This window comes from Danio rerio, chromosome 3, assembly GCF_052040795.2.
Source record: "Danio rerio strain M-AB ecotype USA chromosome 3, GRCz13ab, whole genome shotgun sequence".
NCBI lineage: Eukaryota > Metazoa > Chordata > Actinopteri > Cypriniformes > Danionidae > Danio > Danio rerio.
This window is the reverse complement of record NC_141023.1, coordinates 25120900-25135596: the sequence shown is the minus strand read 5'-3', so window position 1 is coordinate 25135596 and position 14697 is coordinate 25120900. Positions and strand designations below refer to the sequence as shown.

Below are 14697 nucleotides of genomic sequence, written 5' to 3'. Positions count from 1 at the left end.
GTTCAAAAGAATAAAGAAACTCAAACATGTTTGGAGCAAGTTAAGGTTGAGAATTGATGACTGAATTTTCCGTTTTGTGTGAACTGCCCCTTTAAACTGTATCTTCAGGAGAACTATCGTTTAAACACAAACATGATCAAAACTTTTATGCACTTTTCTAATCTGCTTAATCATATGAACCCCCGTTATCAATTACAAAATATATAATATACTGTAGCATAGTACGGTGGGGGAAATAAATTCAACACTTCGCCATTTTTCTCAGAAAACCTATTTCTAAATGTGCTGTTGGCTAGAATTTTTCACCAGATGTTGGTAAAAAGCAAATAAATCCATATATGCAAAAAACACCAATATTAATTACATGTTATGTGAAATAAAATGAAATGGCACCGGCAAAAAGTATTAAACACATGAAGAAAGGGATGTGTAGAAAGGCAGTTAAAGCCCAGACAGCAGCTAAAATCTCTCAGTATTTATTCAGAAACCCTCTGCCCTTCCTCATTGTAAATTAATATTAGCTGCTTTAGTCTAACATCTGCATTATCAGGACGATAAAGATGAAACCAGAGTGGACATTTTAGCTAGACAATAAACCAAAACCAAAACACAGCTAAGGAAACTCTCAAATGCTTTCAAAGAATGAAACTCAAGCTGTAGAATGGCCCAGCCAAACACCGGACTTGAATCCTATAGAAAAAACAAAATAAAGATCAGATTTGATAGACCAGACTCACAGAATCATCAAGATTTTTACACTCTGTTAAAGTCTGAGAAAAAAAAAAATCACACCTGAGCAATACATGACTTCATTCTCATATCTGAATGACGTCTTTAAGCTGCCATCACTAAAAAAAGCCTTTTATAAAATGTATTAAATACATTTCAGATGTTCAGTACTTTCTCCTTCTGTCATGCATTGTTATTACAAATAACTAATTTTTCTGTTTTTTTTATATTTTATGTTTTTATTGTTTGGGTTTTTACCAAAATCCTGTTAAATTCTATGTCAACAGCTCCTTTAGAAATATCATTCCTAGGAAAACAAAAACATAGCGTGTTGAATACCCCACTGTATATACTTTATAACATAATTATAAAGGGCTATAGTGACAATAAAAAATAGGTTTAGAGTGGCTCAAGGGTGAATAAATGATGACATATGTCTTTTTCAAATGCTGACAAAATTTTCAAGAAAATCCTACATTGCCTTTATAATTCAATATTTTTTTGCAGACTTCCTTTCAGACGTTTTATTGTAACCTCAATGTAGTAATAATATTTTTCCTTGCTCTGTTTACAGTTCATGCTTTCTATTGTTTTCGGCAAACCCACAACTGCTTTAGTAATACACATGTAGCTTAAATTGTCATGCCAATAAAGCCAACTGAAACTCTGAGAGGGGTAGTAATAGTTCCCATCTGGCCTTGTCTCCGTTTTCTCTCTGTCAGCGTATCGGAGCATAGACTGTGATAAACACACAGAGGAGGTGATGTCCTCTGCTAGCTGACAATGAGCAGAGCCTACATGAAGGACTCGGCTGTGCTCAAATCCCCTGTCATCTTCACTCACGAACATCCCATTCACACACACTCAAAAGAAGATTCCCTGCAGTGACATACTGTAGAAGAGAGATTTTTGCTTCCCAACGAACCTGTCAACAGTTTTTAAAAGAGACATTTATTCCTAATGTGAACAACATTTTACTTTACTGAAAAACATTCTGTGCAATGGACAGGTTCGGTGAATGCTAAAGGTCTTTTGTGGAGCCATCGTTGCCAATAAAACCTTTATTTTTAAGTGGTGTTAATATTGAAGATTTGTAATCATTAACATCAATTTGTTATAGTTATTAAGTTATAGTTTCACAATTCTGAAGAAAAAATGTCAAGTTTATGTTTTAAACTAAAGAAGCTTGTGCAAATGCAAGTGAATAACCTAAATATATACACTGTGAAAATATTTGGAAATTCCTTAATTAATTTTCCTTATTTTGTGGTTAATTTTTTTTCTGACTTATTTAGGTTTTTGCATTACATTATGCAGTCTTTCTTCAAATAACTTTTAACCTTGAAAAGTTTGAAAAAGTGACTTTTATGAACATTTTGAATAGTTTGAGGTAGGGCTGCACAATATATTGTTTTAGCATCGATATCGCAATGTGATCATTCGCAATAGTCACATCGTAGGATATATGCATTGTTTGTGTTATAATTCGTCATTTGCATGTTTTTTTGATTCCTGTGGTTGTACAAGGATTTAAAAAATATTCAGCTATAGGATTCATTTGTGACCTTAACTATGGTTCATTTTATTGAATTATTTAAATTTTTATCATTCAGTAACTGTACTTTAGCACTGTTAGACTCAGGAAACTAAAACACTTTATTTCAGTTGTATCTTAATTGTATTTATAGATTGTTATGCATGAAAATACTCACAACACATGCAAATACAGAAATGCGTTGTAAATTGCACAGACCACAACAAAAACGTGTCGGGGGACCATAAATTTTTTATAGATTGTTCATTACATTTTTTGAAAATACAAATAGTAAACCTTAATTCATCAATCTCTGACATGCATGAAGATACTCACAACACATACAAACACACAAACACACTGCAAGTAGCACAAACAACAACAAAAATGTATTGGGGACCCCTAAGTGGGAGATGCACTCCCACTGCAGAATCATCCCAATTCATCTAACACATACATTTTTTTCCAAATAGAGATATTAAGTCATGTGGGGAAATTGTATTCATATCGCACAAAAGTCACTTTGTTAAACTGTAGAGTTGAATTTTTAGCATCAAAAGTCGAAAGAGCAGAGATCAACATCCCATAATGCTAAACACAAAATACGGAACCCGTTAATAAACTTTTTTTTGTGTATAAAGACTGAAATTAGGATATATAAACTACATATTGTTTTTCTTATAATGCTAGAATGATTTTGCATACTATAATTGATAGAGAAAGATTTTTTTAAATCCTGTAAACTCAATTTTATTCTAAATCTAATTAGATCCACTTATTAGGTAAACAAAGCAAGTCTCTCATAAAATATTACTGTACAAACTGTATTGTAATTAAATCATATGAAAATTTTTCATATTAGTCAATAATATTACTGAAATTATTTTGAAAACTTAATATATATAATTCACACACATTTACACAATTGTACAACTTATATAACAGATTTATGTGCACACAGATAATAAATTGATAGATAACAATAATAGAGAAAAAGTAACACCAAAAATCCTATAAACTTAAAGAGAATAAAGTAAAAAGAGAGAGATGTAAACTATAAAACTATAAAAGAGAAAGAATGACTGTAGGCGCTAATAGCCTGAGTGTGCAGACATAAAGCACGATGGTGCTCACGGCAACCCGAGTTCAATTCCTGGCTCGAGGTCCTTTTATGTCCCTTCCCCTCTCTCTGCCCCAGGGCTTAATTTGTGCCGTAACACGCCGGATCCAGATCTGGCACCTCTGAAATCTGATCTGGTACCTTATTTTACCGATTCCCCTCCTCAACCACCCTCCTCTCCTGTCTGCTATTCACTTTCAATTTTGTCTGTGACACCCCCGCCCCGCTTACTTCGTCCGCAACACCCCTCAGCCATCCACTGCACCAAACCTTTGCGAACCTCAGGTATCATGTCGCATCCTTTACCCCAATCTGTTCCGGGACCTCGCAATTCACAAATTAAGAACTGCTCTGCCCCCAATATTTTCCTGTCTATAATCTCTACTATCCTATCCAAATTCAAGGTGGAAAACCCCAAATAATTTTTTTTAAGAGCAAAAAAGCCTAAATATGCAATTGCTGGAAGTAGCAGCAAGCGAAGAAGAGCAAAATAAACTTTTTCTTAAATTCTGGCATTTGTAATCGTTTATTTCTCTTAATACATTTTACAGAGAAAGATAAAGCATATAAACTTTCAAGAGTGCAATAGAGTCACAATTGTGTGAATAAAATTGGCCAAGTATGAGATGTGAAGTAATTGGCATACATACATTTCTGATTCACAAATCTATAATAATAATAACTATAAAACAAAACTGTAAGAGGAAAAAGTCTAAGCTTTAATTAAATCTCCATACTTACATGTATTCCTAATATCTGATTGGCTGTTAAAAATGTTGTATCAGAATCAGGACTTTGATCCAGGAACACGTTCTACTTGCTAAAATCACCTTAAGCGCCAGGATGCATGAAAACATATATGACACCAGTTAAAACGTGTCAGAGTTTCTCTCTTTTTTTTGCCAAAATTCGTCCAGCCCTAATGAAGATCGCAAGGGGTTCGTTTAAAACTTTTCCCTCCAACATGAAAACACTATAAGATGTTTGTAATTTGCTCTGGATAAAAAGCAAACAAATTATTGGATAAGATCACCAGCAAAATGCCTTAAATGTCAATAGAAAACTATGTTACTACTACTCCACGTTTTAAAATAAAGTTTGCTTCCAGACTTTGTGTCTGTTTTGCCAGAGTATGCACTTGTAAATTGTTACAAGTCAAGCATTGATCACTTAGAGCCAGAATTTAGAAAGATTTTGATTGATCCCAATTCTGCCTAAAAGCTTCCAGACTTTCAGGATTTGATGTCAAGCCCGAACAATGAGCTAAAACAAAGTGTTAAGAGAAGTTTTACTGGGCAATGATGACCGCATTGAATTGCATAAAAATCAGATGGATTCTGCTCAAGAAAACTGAAATAAATAAATGTAATCCCACAAAGGAACAAGTGCAGTTACAAATGAGCCCGTATTATCAAAATTATGATAACTCTGAGAAATATATATATATATATATATATATATATATATATATATATATATATATATATATATATATATATATATATATATATATATATATATATATATTAAGGCTGTAACGATACACCAAACCCACGATTCGATTCGTATCACGATTTTTGACCCACGATTCGATTCGTATCACGATTTTTTTTTCGTGTGGGGTGGGGAAAAAAAGATTTTTAAAACTATTTTTTATTAAATAAAATTATATCATTTTTGTTTTCTTTGTAACAAAATACTTTTGAAAAACCAAACAGAACTAAACTCCATTGTGTAGATGGTTCAAGTATGTTAAAAAATATTTTTCAATCAAGTTGTCTTACATAGAAAAAGTAAATTAAATGGCTACTAGGGATGCTCATTTCGGTTAATTTCGCTAACAGACAACCGCCGCTCATTAATCGGTTATTATAATAACGGTTAACTGGTCAGATTACTATTAATTTTATATTAAACAAATTGACGTGTCTATTTTGTGTCTGACACATTAAATATTGCATTTGAAAATAAGCTACTGATTTATTTTTAAATGCTAGCATATTAATAACAGAACTGAACAACAGCATCTTCACGCACCTGCAGTGTTTAGCACAGAAGAGCAGAATAATCTAAATAAAATGAATAAAATAAATAGGACTGCCCTAAATAATTTTCATTTAAATAATTAATTTATATTACAAAACGAAAATACTGACTGATTCTTTTTAACAACCGGCATAGGATGTTTTTTTCCAATCATGTTTTTTCTTCGTCAAATAAAAATCGCAGACTTCCTCATATTGCCCGCTCCACGGAAAATATGCATTTATTTAATGCCCCGCTGTTATTATTATAATAACAAAACCTTTTACATTTTAATTCATTATTTTAAAGAATATGTCCTGATGGTTTCCTCTCTCTCCCTCCGGTTCAAGTGCGCGCGCTGCGTGATGAAACGACAACACGCGCGCATATGTAGACTTTTTGTAAACAGTTTTGTTGTTTAAATATGCAATTGCATTAGTGTGCATACATGCTTTATAAGCCGAAAACAAGGCGCATCTCACTGCCTTTATGTTGACAAGGAAAAAAGAAGAGAAGAAGCGCGGTCCTCTTATGAAACGACTGAATCAGCTGGGTATCGATTGTGCATAAGTGTTGCTGTCTGTGTTGTTACAATTGTAATATTTAATAATATTATGATATTCAAGATTTGTACATTCATACAGCTCTGGATAACTTAAGCGATTAGACCTTCAGAGCGGCATTATGCGTCCTGCAGTAAAGCGAAATGGCTATAAGCTCCAGCAAGATAGAGTGATTATATACAGTCATATACCTTTATCTACAAATAAAGTATAATTATAGAAACTGTGTTCATCTTAACTGAAAGCTTCGTCCTGTTTCCTGGCCTCATTCATCGCGCACCTGTCAATCAGCACGTAACGTTAACTCCCAAAGGGTTAAACAAAGCTCACTGCATGGTTACAGAAAAGTTTCCTCTGCAGAGGAGTCGGGGCATCTGGTGAACGCCCATGCCTCTCTGCGCAGCCACATTAACAACAATGCTTTGACAGCACTGGCAATGTTTCTGCCGTTGTCTGTTGTCAAGAGGGGTTAAGTTGGTTTTGTTTTTGATATTCCTGACACATTCAGACGGTCCCTTTCTAAGAGCTCCGTGCGAGCTCTCCCGGTTAAACGCTTATTGCGAGGGCTTAAACGGAGCATTGCTCGTTATGTCGAGCGGGAAAAAAGTGTTTCCTCACGTTCTTCTTCAACTAGCTCAACTTTTGCAGGCACGCGTGACGTTATTGGAAAGGTAGTCACCACGGGGTGTGTCGCGATTCTCCCTTATCACACCGCGACACAGGATCGTAGATCTGAGTGTCGCGATTTCGATTTTATATCGTGTATCGTTACAGCCCTAATATATATATATATATATATATATATATATATATATATATATATATATATATATATATATATATATATATATATATATATATATTATTATTATTATTATTATTTTGTTTTTTTAAACGGGTGACACGGTGGCTCAGTGGTAGGCATTGTCACCTCACAGCAAGAAGGTCGCTGGGTTGAGTCTCGACCCTGCCAGTTGGCATTTCTGTGTGGAGTATGCTTGCTCTTGCCGTGTTGGCTTGGGTTTCCTCTGGGTGCTTCGGTTTCCCGCACAGTCCAAAGACATGTGATGAATTAGTAGTGTATGTGTGTGAATGAGTGTGTGTGGATGTTTCCCAGTACTGGGTTGCAGCTGGAAGGGCATCTGCTGCATAAAAAATATGCTGGATAAATTGGCAATTCATTCCGCTATGGCGACCACTGATTAATAAAGGGACTAAGCTGAAGGAAAACGAACGGATCAATTAATCAATCAAATGTGTGTTGAGTTACAGGTCTTGAACAATTATATAAAATGTAGTGTTGTTATTAGTGTGTGTATTTATGTATAATGCAGTATATTTACATAATAATCATGCACGATTAAACCTTGGACGTTTCACCAAGTCAATTTAAAGAATCTAATTGACCAAAAACACTTTCAACCATTTTCTATTAGGAAAGTTCATTTACATTTTTAGCGCACTATTGTATAATGAACAACGAAAAATGTAATCCTTGTTACAATCTTTTTCTGACACTGCCTTCTGTTAGTCTGAAGCTGCACGTTCAAGTTCATAAATGTTAAACCTGTTGGCCTGCTCTTGGAAAATACTTTTTTTTAATTCTAGGCCATTAAGTCAGAAATCATTATCAGAATTTCTTTTTTGAGAGGAAGGAGAAAGGTGAGAGAGATTAATCCAAGTGAAAGAAGAAGCCTTCAGCCAAGAAACACCACCTCCCAGTGCAGTCCCTGCCAAGACCTGATTCATCCACAGGATCGAGCATACCAAACATCATCTGTTCGCAATCTTTATCTTTATACAGTTTAACATGTATTTCATGCAAGATACATATTAATTTCAGTAATTTAAATGTCAACCGTTAGACAAGTAAAAAGTCAGAAAGAACAGAGAATTGTTGTGTACAAATGTGACTCATTCAGTTTGTTTCCCATCTGTAAATTGCATGTGTGTCTATAAATATACAGTATGTATATCACATATTTTATTGCAAACATGCAGTTAAGCAACTTTTTACCTAACTCATTTTTCTTCAGATGTATTACAACTACTTAATCTTGCTTGATAAATATAAAAAAATCATGTACTTTAGTAGTTTAAAGGATTAGTTCACTCAAATATTTAAATCCTGTTGCTAATTACTCACTCTCATGTCGTTACAAGCATCTTAAACCTTCGTTCATCTATTTTTCAAGAGTTCACACTTAGATATTCGTTGACAACTGTTAGCAGGTTTGGCATGCTGTCCCGGGAGAGAACCCTGAGCTCGGAAAGAGTTGAGCCCAGGGCTCCCGCCAGGTCCATAGAGCATGTGATCGGAGTACGAGATCATTTGCACGCTTTGCAATGGCTTAACATGTAAATCACTCATGCTAGTGTGAATGCAGCTTTACACTGCAAGCTGCTCAGCTAGTTTACATTTGTAATATTTGTATTGTTTGCGAATTTAAAAAAACACCTCGTGGATAGTGAATCTTATGGAATTCTGAACCTGCATCTCATTTCAGAGGCTGCTACTGTCCTCTAGAGTTTGCATTTTTTGAAAATCAGGCAGCCTACATAAATGAAAAAAATCCACTGTGTTTTCTGCCAGGGCAACCTAGGGTGCCAAAATATAATTGGGTAAACTGGCAGTGGGTCAAATTACACAGACCAAAACACCAAGACAGACAAGGATGTATTTATTGTAGTCCCCCTGAATTATTAGCCCCCCCCCCCCCCCCCCCTGTTTATTTTTTCCCTAATTTCTGTTTAACAGAGAGAAGATTTTTTCTAAACATAATAGTTTCAATAACTCATTTTTAATAACTGATTTATTTTATCTTTGCCATGATGACAGTAAAACATATTTTACTAGATGTTTTTCAAGACACCTCTATACTTTAGCTTAAGTGACTTTTAAAGGCTTATCTAGGTTAATTACATTAACTTGGCAGGTTAGGGTAATTGGGCAAGATATTATATAATGATGGTTTGTTCTGGCTATTGAAACAAAATATAGTTTAAAGGGGCAAATCATTTTGACCCTAAAATAGTTTTGAAAAAATTAAAAACTGCTTTTATTCTAGCTTAAATAAAGCAAATAAGACTTTCTCCAGAAGAAAAAAGTATTATCAGACATACTGTGAAAATTTTCTTGCTCTGTTAAACAGCATTAGGTAAATATTTTAAAAAGAAAAAAAAAATCAAATGGGGGCCAATAATTCTGACTTCAAATGTACAACCAAATTTTAGTGCCAACCAAAGTGCAGTAGTCATATACACATTCAAACAATTTAAAAAGTTCTAATTTTTATGTATTTAGTATATATTAAAAATATCTTAAATATAAATATAAAAACTAAAATGTCTATTCATCTCATGAAGGCCGTGTTTTTTTAATTATTGAGAGTGGCTATAGCTTGTCCACCCTGGCTCTGATTGTCCAGTATTGTCTCCCGGATGATAACAGTTTAAACAGATCTTGTCTGGGGTGTGATGTGTCTTATATACTATAAAATAACAAATTATAATAATAAAATAATTCAAAGGAGAATAACTGACTTTAGCTCTTTTTTCTAATAAATTTGTTCACTTAGCATGTTTTGTTAAAAAAAAAAAAAAAAAAAAAAACATTTGCTTTCTGCAAATATTTTATGGAATTTTATGCTTTGGAAGAGTCAAAAACTTACATAAAGCACCTTTTAAAAAGCTTTTTAGCTTAGACTGGCCTCGGGTTAAGTAAATTAACAGCATTTTTTCATTTTGGGGTGAACTATTCCTTTAATGATACTAAAATAACACTTCCTGCCTCTCCTGAGGAACAAGAGAATGACACACTCTCTCTTTCTCTCTCAGCATCTGGTCTTCAGAAGTGTCTGTGCACACATGGAGCCATTAGTTCCACTTCTGGCTGGACCTGGACCTAATCCTGCCTCTCTCTACAGTCTTCAGGGGCCCGTGGGGGCCACCCAAGAGACCCATAACCACAGCAGCAACAAATACCTCAGTCCTTACGTACAACTGCACAAGTCCAGGTGATTCTGTCCCTGAAAACTCACTTCAAAGCTTTGTGTGTCACTGCTGCAGCACCTCGACTGACCTCCAGGCAAGCTGGACAGATAGCCAGACAGAGGGGGGAAAGACAGGAATGACTTGTGACAGTGAGGAAAAATTCCAGAGGTGTTAGAAGAGGAACAGGAGGTAAGTTGGTGTCTGGGATTTAATGACCTTACAGCAAACACTTCATCCATCAGTTCCATCATGGACAAAACTGGTAAATTACACACAACTAAACAGCTACAAATAAAGGAGCTGCGCTTTATAATGCACTTAAAACGTTATGCAAATACTGTGTTTACATGTGTAGGGATTATGAAAGGGTTAAATCTGCAGTTCTTAAAGCATTTGATGTAGTTCTAGAGCAGGGGTGCCCAAACTTTTTCTTACAGTATGAAGGGCCAAAAATCAAACTAGATTGAGACTAGTGGGCCAAAGGTAAATATAGCTGCCATAGGTACTTCTTAATTTATTTAATAATATAAAAAAAGTAAAAAACATTGCTTTGTATTAACTAATGCGGTATACATTTCTTTTCTGTTTTTCTGATTAACTTATTACTGTAAAAATGATCTAATTTCCAACAATATGGGTTACGCAAGTTAAGCTGCACCTGATTTTCCTTGATTTGCTCGCAGGTGTCTTCTGCATTGTCCTCTATCTGTTGAGTGACAGTATTTACATTTTTACACAGTATTTATTTACGTGTTAACATTTAATTTCAGCTGGCTTATTTAGTAGCTCAGCAATAAAACAAACAAAGGAAAAAGATTATTTTAAACTAGAAATGACAATCTGTGTCAAAATCATTCGCCCCAACCCTGCCCATCATTTGTACACCTTTCTCAGATGGTATGGTGGGCCAAATCAGAGGTTACAATGGGCCAACTTTGGCATCTGTGTTCCAGAGACATATCGTTTACTTCTTCGTTCTTGGAAAAAAATAATAAGCCCATGTTCAAGTTCTTTATAAATTGGCTACACATTTGAAATTTTAAGGGTTTGCGGGAATTGAGCCTTACTGAACAGCTTAAAAATATAATTGCAGAAAACACTGCCACCTACATGAATGAGAATAAGCCTGCGACTGCAGGTGAGGCTGCTATATTAGCCAATGTACATGTGCAATGTGCAAAAGATAAATTTTAGTATTATTTCATGTAGAATTTTCCCTGTATTATTTTATATAAGCTTACAAAACAGATTTATTTGGACAAGTTTGAGCTCATATTTTGCATGAAACGTCATGTTTTTAAACCCAATGCCTTGTTTCATCCATCTCACTCTCGTATTTCTCTACATTACTCACAACATGCAGGAGCTTTTCAAATCTCTGCCACTTCTACAAGCTTACAGTTTCCCCCAGGCAACAACATCTCATTCTGATTTCACACTCCCATGCCCCATTTCAGATCCCTATAGCCAAATGTAAATTTATCCTCCTCCTACAGTTCAAAAGTTAGACACATTGAACTCCGCTCAGAGTTGAAGATCATGCTCAAGAATATATGAGAGCACTTATATGGAGCCAGAGCAGTCTCAAAAATAATACATTTACAATATTTATTTCAGACGGTCACAAAAAAATTTACATTTACAAAATCCAATTCATAAATTCAAAGCACGATTCGTAAATACACAAATCCAATTTGTGAATTCAAAACGCGATTCAAAAATACACAAATACAATTTGTGAATTCAAGACACAATTCAAAAATACAAAAATCTAATTCAGATATTCAAAACATGATTTAAAAATACACAAATCCAATTTGTAAATTCAAAACACAATTCAAAAACACACAAATCCAATTTGTGAATTCAAAACAAGATTCAAAAATACACAAATAAAATTTGTAAATTCATTTATTTTGTAAATGTATTATTTTTGAGACATACACTTACGCTAAAACCACCAAATGTTTTATACAAATTCCTAAAAAAAAGCAAATAATTTTTGCTCTCTTAGCTTCTATTATGGCAAGGAAAAGCTTTTTCATGCTGTTTTTTCATGTAACTGGCAAAATTTCCTTAAAGATTTTTTTTCATTCTAATGTGGGAAAAAAAAAACCTTCTAAAACACAAAGCACTTAAGCATTTTATTTGTTACACTTTATTGATTTGTTTTTGTAGATTACAATACATATTTATTTTTAAAGCACTATTCAATTCTTATTTATTATAATTACTTTAATTTATATTTACTATTGTTATTACCATATTAATTGTTTTTTTGCATACAACTTCCGATTTTTTAGAATTATGGAGTGATGAAAAGACAATATATCCTTAGCTAAAAGGTAAAAATAAACTGACTTTGTCTAACATCCAGAATTTTATTCTAGAAATGTATGCAAATTGGTGCGTATTTATCAAAACCACGTTTTAGAAAACTATATAAAATGTTTGCAGAAAAGTATGATTACAACTACTGGTTAATTTCTTTCGTTTATTCATCTGCGTTGTCTTGCCTTAAAGCAATATTAAGAGGACATACAGTCAACCGTCATAAAGTGCTTTCACGCTGACACTCTTTGAAGAAGTCATGGGAAATTCAAAACTCCCTTTCAACAATGTCATAACAGCATAAAGCAGCTGCCCTAACACCTGTACATTTCCAAACGTGGAGAAAGGCAAGCAGGAATGGTTGAGAGACGTGTGCAGCTGGAAAGCTGTGTTACAGATGTGCACTTCCCTACTATGAGAGAGGTTAAGTGCTCGTGACCCTGACCTTTTCTATAAACTTTGATATAAAGCCAGACTTTCCTCCGCTTTCAGACTCAGAAACCTTTGTGTGATTTATGCAAAATCAGCCCTTACTCAAAAGCGAAGCCTCATAAGGCCTGATTTATTACAATAATAAATAACCAAGAGGCAAGTAGATGGTCAAAAAGAGAAAAAATGTCTACAAAAATGACAAATTTGAAATAAATAAAACTGGCATATTATTATTACTGGCATGTTATTTGCATTGTCTATAGAACTCCTTGCTTAACATTTTCGTTCTGATCCAACAATGGTTTTAATACTTTAGAAACAGTTAATAAAATATCTCTATGTAGATGAAATTTTACTATACATTACAAAAACCCCATATTACTATACCAAACGTTTTGAACACTATTCAATCCTTTGGCACGTTTTCAGGGTTCAAATTCAATTTTGATAAAAGCGAATGAATGCCCATTGGACTAAAAAATCTGTCCTCAATACATTCCTCTCCATTCAAAGTTGCAATGGAAAAATGTACTTATCTTGGAACTGTATTTACATATAAATATTCAGCACTCATTAGTGCCAACTACACCCACTTAATTTCCAAATTGCAAGCAAATATACAATTTTGGAAGACACTCCCAATATCTTTGTATGGTGGAATAAATGCAATAAAAATTATATTCTTACCACAGATACTTTACTTATTTCAAAATATTCCAATCTTTCTACCTATGCTTTTTTAAACAATACGACTCGACTAATTTTCCATTCTTGTAGGGATATAAAATTCATAGAACTAAAAAGGGACATCTCTGCAAATCTAAACGAGTGAGTTCAGGCATTTCCAGACTTTAGCCTTTATTACTGGGCTTCCTTCTTAAGTCTATTTTCAATATGCTTGGATAACCATGAAGCCCCACCAACATTGCTCCAACTAATGTGTGATCAGTGTCATCCATATAAACAAGGGGCAGTAATTCTCTCACCTGTAACTTTAGAAGGTTCGATTTTTAACAGCAGTATCTTAATTCGGATTATGCATCGCATCTGGAAAAAGATGAAACACCATTTTAAGATAAAGTCACTTTCTCTTCTAACTACCATTGCTAAGAATCCATCATTTATTTTGTCTACATTAGGTGGGAATTTTATGCAATGGAAGGAAATGGGTGCACATACTGTAGGAGATCTTTTCGCTGATGGAAATCTAGCTTCATTTAACCCATTACAGCAGAAATTTAAATTCCCTCAGAATCTTTTTTTTTTTTTTTTTCAGATTTTTACAGATTAGGAACTACATACATGCCCATACGTCTTCATTGGATAGTACAACCCCTTCAATCATTAAATGCCTAGATTGGTGTAAAGGTAGTAAAAAAGCATTATCAATAATTTATGAACAACTACAATTTGTTACTTCCCCCTCCACAAAATGTTTTAAGGAAGAGTGGGAAAAAAAATTGGGAGTGGAAATTTTAGAAGAAATGTGGCAATCAGTTTTGGAGGATATTAATAAACACTATATTAATTCTAGACATTGTCTTGTTCAATTTAAAATAATTCATAGGTTACATTATTGAAAGAAAAACTACATAGAATCTCACAGTTTTATTTTTTGTTCTAAGATACAGAATTATTGAAATGGAATCTTTGAAGTGCTTTCTAAAGTGTTGAAGTTGCAATTACAACCAGATCCAATGCTTGTAATTCTGGGTTTCTCTAAACAAACGCATTTGTTGTCAAATACACAACATAAATTGCTCTCATACTGCTTAACTACTGCCAAGAAGCTACTGCTACTGTTTTAGGAAAAAATGGAATCCCCTACATGTAAACTGTGGCTTAGAGAAATTGCCTCTGTTACATTTGTAGCGAATTAGATACTATTTAAAAAGAAAACTTGAACAATTTCAAGAATTTCAAGAATCCTTGAAAAAACCCTCTCATAATAATGCATCATTTTTGTAATG

General features: G+C 33.9%; 1 protein-coding gene across 8 annotated transcripts in view; it reads left to right on the top strand.

Moving 5' to 3' along the window:
* Positions 1-14697, top strand: part of usp43b (ubiquitin specific peptidase 43b) — a 154603-nt gene that overhangs the window by 8274 nt on the left and 131632 nt on the right. For all 8 annotated transcript variants that reach the window (XM_087244455.1, XM_087244462.1, XM_087244456.1 and 5 more), the window contains one exon: positions 9809-10153. The gene's annotated coding sequence lies outside the window, so the exon portion shown is untranslated. The remainder of the gene's footprint in view (positions 1-9808; positions 10154-14697) is intronic.